Source organism: Triticum dicoccoides, chromosome 5A, assembly GCF_002162155.2.
Source record: "Triticum dicoccoides isolate Atlit2015 ecotype Zavitan chromosome 5A, WEW_v2.0, whole genome shotgun sequence".
NCBI classification, from domain to species: domain Eukaryota; kingdom Viridiplantae; phylum Streptophyta; class Magnoliopsida; order Poales; family Poaceae; genus Triticum; species Triticum dicoccoides.
This window is the reverse complement of record NC_041388.1, coordinates 296,612,440-296,624,521: the sequence shown is the minus strand read 5'-3', so window position 1 is coordinate 296,624,521 and position 12,082 is coordinate 296,612,440.

Below are 12,082 nucleotides of genomic sequence, written 5' to 3'. Positions count from 1 at the left end.
CGGGGGCGACGGGGCGGCGGCAGGGTGGTGGGGCGACGGGGCGGCGGCGAGGGGAGAGAAAGAGAGAGAGAGAGAGAGAGAGGGGCGGGGTGGGGCGGCCGTTAACGTTAGTGGGGGGGCCGTTAGGTTTTTTGCAGCTCGTCAGTGGGGCCCCCTCCCTCTTTGCCGTCCGCTAGCCGACGGCAAAGAATCTTTGCCGTCTGCTAGCCGACGGCAAAGAACTGGCTGATGGCAAATTATGTCTTTGCCATCAGCCAATTCTTTGCCGTCTGCTTTTTGGTAGCTGATGGCAAAGAGCTGGCAGATGGGAAAGTAGCTGATTCCAGTAGTGTAACCACATTTGCAATAATTCTCAGGTCTCATAATTACTCATATCAATAGCATAATCAACTAGCAAGCCATAATAATAAATCTCGGATGACAACACTTTCTCAAACAATCATAATATGATATAACAAGATGGTATCTCGCTAGCCCTTTCTGAGACCGCAAAACATAAATGCAGAGCACCTTTAAAGATCAAGGACTGACTAGACATTGTAATTCATGGTAAAAGAGATCCAATCATAGTCACACCCAATATAAATTAATAGTGATGAATGCAAATGACAGTTGTGCTCTTGAGCTAGTGCTTTTTAATAAGAGGGTGATGACTCAACATAAAAGTAAATGGATAGGCCCTTCGCAGAGGGAAGCAGGGATTTGTAGAGGTGCCAGAGCTCAGTTTTGCAATAGAGATAAATTGTATTTTGAGTGGTATACTTTCATTGTCAACGTAACAACTAAGATATGGCGATATCTTCCATGCTAAACACATTATAGGCGGTTCCCAAACAGAATGGTAAAGTTTATACTCCCCCTCCACCAACAAGCATCAATCCATGGCTTGCTCGAAACAACGAGTGCCTCCAACATACATCAAGTCCCGGGGGGTTTGTTTGCAATTAATTTTGATTTAGTTTGCATAAAGCATGGGAGTGGGCATCCCGGTGATCGGCCATTTTCTCGTGAGTGAGGAGCGGGGTCCACTCTTCTTGAGAATAACCCGCCTAACACGGAAGATAAGGACAGCCTTGGTTGATACATGAGCTATTCGATCATACAAAACAGAATGTTTATTTGAAGGTTTAGAGTTTGGCACATACAAATTTACTTGGAACGGGAGGTAGATACCGCATATAGGAAGGTATAGTGGACTCATCTGGAATAACTTTGGGGTTTAAGGGATTGGATGCACAAGCAGTATTCCCGCTTAGTACAAGTGAAGGCTAGCAAAAGACTGGGAAGCGACCAACTAGGGAGCGACAACAGCCATGTAAATGCATTAAAATTAATAAACATTGGATGCAAGCATGAGTAGGATATAATCCACCATGAACATAAATATCGTGAAGGCTATGTTGATTTTGTTTCAACTACATGCGTGAACATGTGCCAAGTCAAGTCACTTGAATCATTCAAAGGAGGATACCACCCCATCATACCACATCATAATCATCTCAATAGCATGTTGGCACACAAGGTAAACCATTATAACTCATAGCTAATCAAGCATGGCACAAGCAACTATGATCTCTAATTGTCATTGCAAACATGTTTATTCATAATAAGCTGAATCAAGAATGAGGGACTCATCATATTTACAAAAACAAAAGAGGTCGAGTTCATACCAGCTTTTCTCATCTCAGTCAGCCCATCATATATCTTCATAATTGCCTTTCACTTGCACGACCGAACGGTGTGAATAATAATAAGAGTGTACGTGCATTGGACTAAGCTGGAATCTGCGAGCATTCAATAAACAGGAGAAGACAAGGAAATATGGGCTCTTGGTTAAATCAACAATAATGCAAATAAGAGCCACTTCAACAATTTAATTATGGTCTCCTCCTACTAACCCCTAAAGAAAAGAAAAGAAATAAAACTATTTACACGGGAAAGCTCCCAACAAGCAAAAGAAGAACGGGAAACATTTTTGGGTTTTCTTTTTAATTATCACTACTACAGTAGAAAAATAAACTACTACTATTTTGTTTGGTTTTTCTTAAGGTTTAGCAAACACACAAGAAGAAAGCAAGAAAAAGAAAATAAACTAGCATGGATATTACAGTGAAAAAGTATGAGCACCGACATCTAGCAATGAGTGTGTGTGAACATAAATGTAATGTCGGTGAGAAATACGTACTCCCCCAAGCTTAGGCTTTTGGCCTAAGTTGGTCTATGGCCATGGATGGCCTGGCTAATATCCATAATAATAGTTGTTGGGGTCGTAGTGTGATGAGGAAGAACAAGGCTCCGATTGCCACTGGCTGGCAATCATCTCCGGATCCCACTAATAGTTAGACTGCCGTGAAGGATCAAATTGTGGTTCCGGTTCTGGCTCCTTGGCTGGTGCAGGGTTCCGGTAGGCGTGAATAGCCGTCAACAGAACAAGGTACGTGCCTACAGTCAAATCAAACAAAGAAGGAGCAGGCAGGATAATAGTCTCAGGATGATGTTTGTTAAAGAACAATTGATATTTAAGCTCTCCTGCCCTATTCATAACAATAAAATCATGTGCCAGCATACTTTTATGATCTAGATAAACACGGGGCAGCACCTTTTCTTCTTTCTCAGCATGACTAATAGGTATGTTAAAATGTACGGCTAGGCGTGTAGCATAGATGCCTCCAAAGATGGGGCCTTTGGTATGGTTCATACTTAACCGTCTATCAATAATACCGCCCATACTAAAAGTGTTATCACTGTATAAACCGTGGAGCAGAATAATTATATCAGGGATACTAAGGTTCCCATAGTTTCCGCGTCCAATTAAACAACGACTAGCAAATAATGCAAAGTAACGTAAAACAGGAAAATGTATGCTAGTGATTCGTGCATCGGAAACCTTCCTAGTTTCTCCTATAGTGATAGTATCAATAAATCCAACCACATCATCATGATGTGGTTCTTCTGTCTTTCCCTCAAAAGGGACTAAACAAATCCGACAAAAATCATAAAGTGACATCTCCTTATGCTCATCATATAAATGAAACTCCACCGTAGGTGGTGAGTTCCTAGAATGAAAATGAAAGTTTTGCACAAAGGTATTTGTGAGTAAGAGATACTGATCGCATTGGTCATGGAGGAAAGCGGTGAGGCCTGCATTGTGAGCCAATTCATGAAAATCTTCATAGATATCGGCTGCTCTCAAGAGATCGTCAGAAGGCCATTCACACGCCCGAATCTTCGCGGTGCGTGGCAAATTATACTTAGGCTTTGGTGCCTTTTCCTTTGAGCTTTGGCTCGATGAGCCCCTCAATAATCTCCTCATCATTTTCTGAAAAATTCTGAAATTTTTAGTAACTTCAAACAAAAGTGAACCAACTTCAATAATATTGATAGCAACTACTCCTACAAGTGCCTAGGGCCTATATCAAGCATTAGAACTACTTGGAACCATATAAATTTGACATGCAAGCTCAAGAACATGTTCACCTATGCAGCACAAATTTGCAAAGAATAAAGCACTAGAACAAAAACTAATTGGACCAATGGAGGAGTCACATACCAAGGAACAATCTCCCCAAGCAGTTTTGCGAGAGGTGCTTTGAGCAAGGAGATCGAAAATCACAGCAAAAGTGGCTGGAACTCGTGCTTGAGTTGGTTTTTCAGGTTTGTGTGAGACAGAGGAAGAAGATGGGTGCGGGGATAAGTGGAGGAGGGCCACCGTGGGCCCACGAGGCAAGGGGGCGCGCCCACCACCCTCGTGGCCAGGTGGCAGCTCCTCCCGCGGTAATTTTTGCACAGTAAATCCTCAAATATTCCCGAAAAAATCATATTAAATTGGCATGGCATTCTGAGGACTTTTATTTTCGGGATATTTTTATATTGCACGGATAAGTCAGGAAACAGACAGAAAAATACTATTTTTACTTTATTTCTACTAATTAACAGAAAGTATAGAAAGGGTACAGAAGTTTGTGCTTCTAGTTTCATCCATCTCATGCTCATCAAAAAGAATCCACTAAAAAGGTTGATCAAGTCTTGTTAACAAACTCATTCCGATAATCATGAAACCGGAGAAATTTCGAATAACACTAAGTTACCTCAACGGGGATATGCACATCCCCTATAATAAGTATATCATATTTCTTTTTGACAGTAGGAAGAGGAAATTCAAAACCTCCAATTATAATCGATGGAATTTTTCCAATGGAGTTGATACTATGAACTTGAGGTTGTTTCCTCGGAAAGTGTACCGTATGCTCATTACCATTAACATAAAAAGTGACATTGCCTTTGTTGCAATCAATAACAGCCCCTACAGTATTAAGGAAAGGTCTTCCAAGAATAATAGACATACTATCATTCTCGGGAATATCAAGAATAACAAAGTCCGTTAAAATAGTAACGTTTGCAACCACAACAGGCACATCCTCACAGATACCGACAGGTATAGCAGTTGATTTATCAGCCATTTGCAAAGATATTTTAGTAGGTGTCAGCTTATTCAAGTCAAGTCTACGATATAAAGAGAGAGGCATAACACTAACACCGGCTCCAAGATCACATAATGCAGTTTTAATATAATTTCTTTTAATGGAGCAAGGTATAGTAGGTACTCCGGGATCTCCAAGTTTCTTTGGTATTCCACCCTTAAAAGTATAATTAGCAAGCATGGTGGAAATTTCAGCTTCCGGTATCTTTCTTTTATTAGTAATGATATCCTTCATATATTTAGCATAAGGATTTGTTTTGAGCACATAAGTTAATCGCATACGCAAAAAGATAGGCCTAATCATTTCAGCAAAGCGCTCAAAATCCTCATCATCCTTTTTCTTGGATGGTTTTGGAGGAAAAGGCATGGGTTTCTGAACCCAAGGTTCCATTTCTTTACCATGTTTCCTAGCAACAAAGTCTCTTTTATCATAACGTTGATTCTTTGATTGTGGGTTATCAAGATCAACAGCAGGTTCAATTTCTACATCATTGCAATTACTAAGTGGAGCATCATCATGAACATCATTGTTAATATTTTCATTAGGTTCGTGTTCATTACCAGATTGTGTTTCAGCATCAGACATAGAGATATCATTTGGATTATCAGGTGGTTCAACAATAGGTTCACTAGAAGTCTGCACAGTTCTATCATTTTTCTTCTTCTTCTTTTTAGAAGAACTAGGAACATCAATATTATTTCTTTGAGAATCTTGCTCGATTCTCTTAGGGTGGCCTTCAGGATACAAAGGTTCCTGAGTCATTCTACCAGTTCTAGTAGCCACTCTAACAGCATAATCATTTTTCTTACTATTCATTTCATCAAGCACTTCTTTTTGAGCCTTAAGTACTTGTTCTACTTGAGTGGTAACCATCGAAGCATGTTTGCTAACAAGTTTAAGTTCACCCTTAATATTAGCCATATAATCACCCAAGCGTCTAATCATATAAGCATTTTCTTTTAATTGTCTACCAAAATAAGCATTGAAGTCGTCTTGCTTAAACATAAAGTTATCAAACTCATCCAGGCACTGACTAGCAATTTTAGTAGGAGGGACTTCAGCTTTATCATATCTATAGAGAGAATTTACCTTTACTACCTGTGTCGGGATATCGGGATCAGGAGGTTCTTCAGTAAATAAATAATTGAGATCATATGTTTCTTCAACAGGCGGTATATTAAGACCATGTATTTCTTCAATAGGAGGTAAATTCTTAATGTCTTCAGCTTTAATAGCTTTCTCTTTCATAGATTTCTTTGCCTCTTGCATATCTTCGGGACTGAGGAATAGAACACCTCTCTTCTTCGGAGTTGGTTTAAGAATAGGCTCAGTAATTGGAGCAGGAGCTGGCTCAGGAGGTGGCTCGGGAGGTGCCCAATTATTTTCATTTGTCAACATATTATTCAATATAATTTCAGCTTCATCTGGTGTTCTTTCCCTGAAATGAGAACCAGCACAACTATCCAGGTAATCTCTGGAAGCATCGGTTAGTCCATTATAAAAGATATCAAGTATTTCAGGTTTCTTAAGAGGATGATCAGGCAAAGCATTAAGTAACTTGAGAAGCCTCCCCCAAGCTTGTGGGAGACTCTCTTCTTTAATTTGCACGAAGTTGTATATTTCCCTCAAAGCAGCTTGTTTCTTATGAGTAGGGAAATATTTAGTAGAGAAGTAATAAATCATATCCTGGGGACTACGCACACAACCAGGATCAAGAGAATTAAACCATATCTTAGCATCACCCTTTAATGAGAACGAAATATTTTGAGTATATAAAAGTAACGCGATCTCTCATCATTAGTGAATAGGGCAGCTATATCATTTAACTTAGTAAGATGTGCCACAGCAGTTTCAGATTCATAGCCATAAAATGGATCAGATTCAACCAAAGTAATTATATCAGGATCAACAGAGAATTCATAATCCTTATCAGGAACTCATATAGGTGAAGTAGCAAAAGCAGGGTCGGGTTTCATTTTATCTCTAAGTGATTCTTTGTTCCATTTAACTAGTAACCTCTTAATCTCATATCTATCCCTGCAAGCTAAAATAGCGGCAGAAGATTCCATATCAAAAAGATAGCCCTCAGGAATAATAGGCATATTTTCATCATCACTATCATCATCATATTCAGATTCAATAATTTCTTTTTCTCTAGCCCTAGCAATTTGTTCATCAAGAAATTCACCAAGGGGCATAGTAGTATCACGCATAGAAGTAGTTTCATCATAAGTATCATGCATAGCAGAAGTGGCATCATCAATAACATGCGACATATCAGAACGAATAGCAGAAGCAGGTGTAGGTGTCGCAAACTTACTCATAACAGAAGGTGAATCAAGTGTAGAGCTAGATGGCAGTTCCTTACCTCCCCTCGTAGTTGAGGGATAGATCTTGGTTTTTGGATCTCTCAAGTTCTTCATAGTGTCCAGCATATATAAATCCCAAGTGACTCAAAGAATAGAGCTATGCTCCCCGGCAACGGTGCCAGAAATTTGTCTTGATAACCCACAAGTATAGGGGATCGCAACAGCTTTCGAGGGTAGAGTATTCAACCCAAATTTATTGATTCGACACAAGGGGAGCCAAAGAATATTCTCAAGTATTAGCAGTTGAGTTGTCAATTCAACCACACCTAGAAACTTAGTATCTGCAGCAAAGTGTTTAGTAGCAAAGTAATATGATAGTGGTGGTAGCGGCAACAAAAGTAAAGACAGCAAAAGTAATGTTTTTGGTATTTTGTAGTGATTGTAACAGTAGCAGCGGGAAAGTAAATAAGTGAGAACCAGTATATGGAAAACTCGTAGGCACCGGATCAGTGATGGATAATTATGCCGGATGCGGTTCATCATGTAACAGTCATACCATAGGGTGACACAGAACTAGCTCCAATTCATCAATGTAACGTAGGCATGTATTCCGTATATAGTCATACGTGCTTATGGAAAAGAACTTGCATGACATCTTTTGTCCTACCCTCCCGTGGCAGCGGGGTCCTATTGGAAACTAAGGGATATTAAGGCCTCCTTTTAATAGAGAACCAGAACAAAGCATTAGCACATAGTGAATACATGAACTCCTCAAACTATGGTCATCACCGTGAGTGGTCCCGATTATTGTCACTTCGGGGTTGCCGGATCATAACACATAGTAGGTGACTATAGACTTGCAAGATAGGATCAAGAACTCACATATATTCATGAAAACATAATAGGTTCAGATCTGAAATCATGGCACTCAGGCCCTAGTGACAAGCATTAAGCATAGCAAAGTCATAGCAACATCAATCTCAGAACATAATGGATACTAGGGATCAAACCCTAACAAAACTAACTTGATTACATGATAAATCTCATCCAACCCATCACCGTCCAGCAAGCCTATGATGGAATTACTCACGCACGGCGATGAGCATCATGAAATTGGTGATGGAGGATGGTTGATGATGACGACGGCGATGAATCCCCCTCTCCGGAGCCCCAAACGGACTCCAGATCAGCCCTCTCGAGAGGTTTTAGGGCTTGGCGGCGGCTCTGTATCGTAAAACACGATGATTTCTTCTCTCTGATTTTTTTTCTCTTCGAAAGCAAATATATAGAGTTGGAGTTGACGTCGGAGGGCATCCAAGGGGCCCACGAGGTAGGAGGGCATGCCCTAGGGGGGCGCCCCCCCACCCTCGTGGACAGCGTGTGGGCCCCCTGGTCTTCATCTTTGGCGAGGATTTTTTATTATTTTTTCTAAGATGTTCCGTGGAGTTTCAGGTCATTCCGAGAATATTTGTTTTCTGCACATAAAATAACACCATGGCAATTCTGCTGAAAACAGCGTCAGTCCAGGTTAGTTCCATTCAAACCATACAAGTTAGAGTCCAAAACAAGGGCAAAAGTGTTTGGAAAAGTAGATACGACGGAGACGTATCAAATACCCATGGTGACATTGGGTAATCTAGATGACATACGAGTTGAATGATACGTATCACATGGTGTTGTCGTAGTACGATCTCTAGGGCTATCCATGACACTTTGGCGGTGGTTCAATATATTTTTTGGAAAAACAACTTTGAGGTGGTTTGCTACCTATGCGACTGTGTCCTACCTTCTCCAATAGAAATAGAAACTTTGGAGTGATTCTTTGTCGCACTCTGATGAATTATCATATGATTCAATTATGTTAATGATGTGGAGAGATTGCACTCACTACAGGAATCAAGCACTTTGCCGTCCGTCAGCAGACAACAACAGGTCTGGCTGAATAGGCTATGGCGAAGCCTTCTTTGCTGTCGGCTGGCGGACGACAAAGATGAAATGGTCTTTGTCGTCAGCCGCCTGACGACAAAGGTCCTGGACAGCACATGTGGCAGCTTACGGCCGTTAGGGGGCTAACGGTGCGCTTTGCCGTCGGCTGGCAAATGGGAAAGTCCATTGCACCTTTGCCGTCAACCAGCAGACGACAAAGTAACCAAATAGGCCAGCCCCCAGGTTGCACATGTAGATGCCACGTGGCATCTTTGCCGTCTGCTGGCTTATGGCAAATCTATTTGCCGTCTACTAGCGGGCGGCAAAGATCCTGTATAGCCCCTGTTTTTTCTATTTTTTTTCTTAAATTCATTCAATTTGAACACACAAGTTTCAACACACAAATTTCACAGAAGACATATCCAACACACAAGTTTCATCATATATACATACATAAACAACACATAGTTCCATCCATACATATTACAAAAGTTTCACATTGTTCATCCAACACCGTTATCCATCCATCCATCCATATAACAAGTTCCATCCATGCAAGTTCATCGATACAAAATAAAAGCAGAAAGGGAAAAGAAGCACTCCATCCATGCAAGCTTCCGTGAATTAGATGAAATCTGCAAAATGGGAAACAAGAATGTTAGAAGAAGAAGAAGAAAATGAAGAAAAAGACTAGAAGAAGAAGTAAGCATACTTAGGTAAAATGGAGCTAACCTAGCTAATTATGCCATCTTTGAGTGAACTAGGCATATTATGTCATTTTTGATATAAAGCAGCTAAGTATAGGTCTTTATTGAGCTAACCTAGGTAACTAAGCATATTAGAGCTAACTTAGAGCTAACTTAGGTCATTTTGGAGAAGAAGAAGAAGAAGGAGGAGGAGGAGGAGAAGAACAAGAAGAAGAAGACTGGAAGAAGAAGAAGGTTTTTACCCTTTTCCTTTTCCTTCTCATTCTTCTTCTTTTATTCTTTCTTTTTCTTCTCTTTCTTCTTCTATTCTTTCTTTTTCTCCTCTTCCTTGTTTTTTTTCTTCTTATTCCTTATTTGTGTCATTTTAGAGCTTACATAGGTAATTATGCCGTTTTTAGCTAACTAAGTTTATTATGTCAATTTGGAGGAAAATAAGGTAAGTATAGGTCATTCTTGTGCTAACATAAGAAATTTCGGAGCCAACCTAGCTAAAATGGATCATATTGGAGCTAACCTAGGTAAACTTGGTCATTTTGGAGCTAACCTAGGTAAAATGGATCATATTGGAGCTAACCTAGGTTAAATGGGTCATTTTGGAGCTAACTTAACTAATTAGGCCATTTTTGAGTTAACTAAGCATAATTATGCCATTTTTTACACAAGTAAGCCAAGTGTATGTCATTATTGAGCAAACCTATGAAACTAAGCATATTGGAGATAAATTAGCATATTAGAGCTAACTTATGTCGTTTCGGAGGAAACAAAGCTAAGTATAGATCATTTTGGAGATCTAACATACCTGACATAGTTCACTCCTCCTTCTTCCTCTCCTTCTCCTTCCTCACCCTGATGCGCCAAGAGCGGCGAGGCGGTGGAGGCAGTGGGATGTAGTCTTCTACCATAATTGGCATGGTCATGTCGCCCGGCTGTGGAATCGTCGGCGCCACCACCATCGCGAGGTCATTGTCAGGCACCACCACCATCGCGAGGCCATCTTCAGGCATCACCATCGCTAGGTCATCCTCAGCCACCACCATCTCTTGCCCATCGTCAGCCACCACCATCGCTAGGTCATCATCAGCCACCACCATCACGAGGTCATCGTCACACAGAATAGGCTGCACCTCCTCATCCCCACTCTGATCCTCTTCTTCCCCACTCCATTCCGGATCATCCTCGCTGCTGCTTTTGCTGTAGCCAGACTAGTTGCTGCTTTTGTTGTAGCCAGAGTCGCCGCCGCTGCTCCGATTGCCTGAACAAATGCAACAAAGTTTTTTAAACAATCAGTGTGAGACAAAGCCAAATGGAGAGGAAGAAGAGGCAGAGCGTACTAACATCATCGTCATCCTGGTAGTGCATGCGGCACATAGTCGTGTTGAAACCTTCACGGTGAGCATGGCGTCGCCGTCATACCGGAAGACAAGGAAGTACCCGTGCCTCAGGTCATAGGCACGGATGAACTGCTCCCAGCCATGACACAGGTACATGTGGTGGTTCCTGATCACCACCTCCACGTCCCAAATCTTGCAAAGCCCGCTACCGGCCTGTCGCAACTTCACATTCTTTGGCCGATGGCCGTCCAGCATCTCCATAAAAGTGTCAGGCAACCTCTACAACATGGGTCAAGGAGTGATGTAGCAAACAACAGAGTTATGATAAAGAGATGGGTGAAGGGGGGATCTCTCCTTTTATATACCTGCCTCTTGGAGGAATTCTCAAGTACGATCGTGAAGAACTCGAAACCTTCCAACTCATACCTTGGTGTGGCAGAGCGTAGCCTATGGTGGCGGCCTCTCCCATCTCTGATAATCAACAACAGCAACAACACTTAATTAATTCCGTAGGTTAGTTGGCAATGGAAATTGGCACCCTTCAAAACTAGGGATTCTTTAGACATGAAAGAAAACTGAAAATGTTGAAAAAACATAGCATAGTAATCTAAAAAACACAACCAAAATTAATTAGTGTTCTAAAATCAATAAAAGCACAACCAAAATAACAACCCAAAACTCCTAATACGTACAGAATGCACAAGTTGTTCTGAAATTTTGCACTCATTAACAACCACTTCAGATAACACGAAGCAGCACCATTTATATCCAATCACAGAAAGGCCTCAACAATGTTTCCAAATCAGTGGGTTTTTGGACCACCAGAACACAACTTAACATAAAACAACAACTTATAAGAAATAACCCTACCATCTAAAACCCTTAAAATGATAGGATCCTAAAAGCACCTTTGGCTTCCACTTCGGGAGTCCGATTGGTCAAAACTAAAAAACACCGAGTTAGGTTAGCGTCAACTTTGGCGCCATGGATACAAATGGAAATCCAAAGCCTATCGATGTTCCTACTTGCAGACCAGACAGTGAAGTGATAGGGTGTGAGTTCCTCGTGACTGGGACCTCTCGGACAGTGAGTGAGTTTGTGCTCAGCGCTCACGCAGGGGCGCGGCTGGGAGAATATGACGCAGCAGACCATTAGCATCAAATCTGCATCAGTTCTTGAAAATACAACATCATTGCACAACAATTTACTTGCACAGTTTCTTCACTCACGGGTTTCAGCATCATTGCACAACATCATTGAACCTAAACCTAAACCTAAACACACAAAGAGAGAGAAGAGGGAGGGAAGAGGGAGGGGTGGCGCACCTC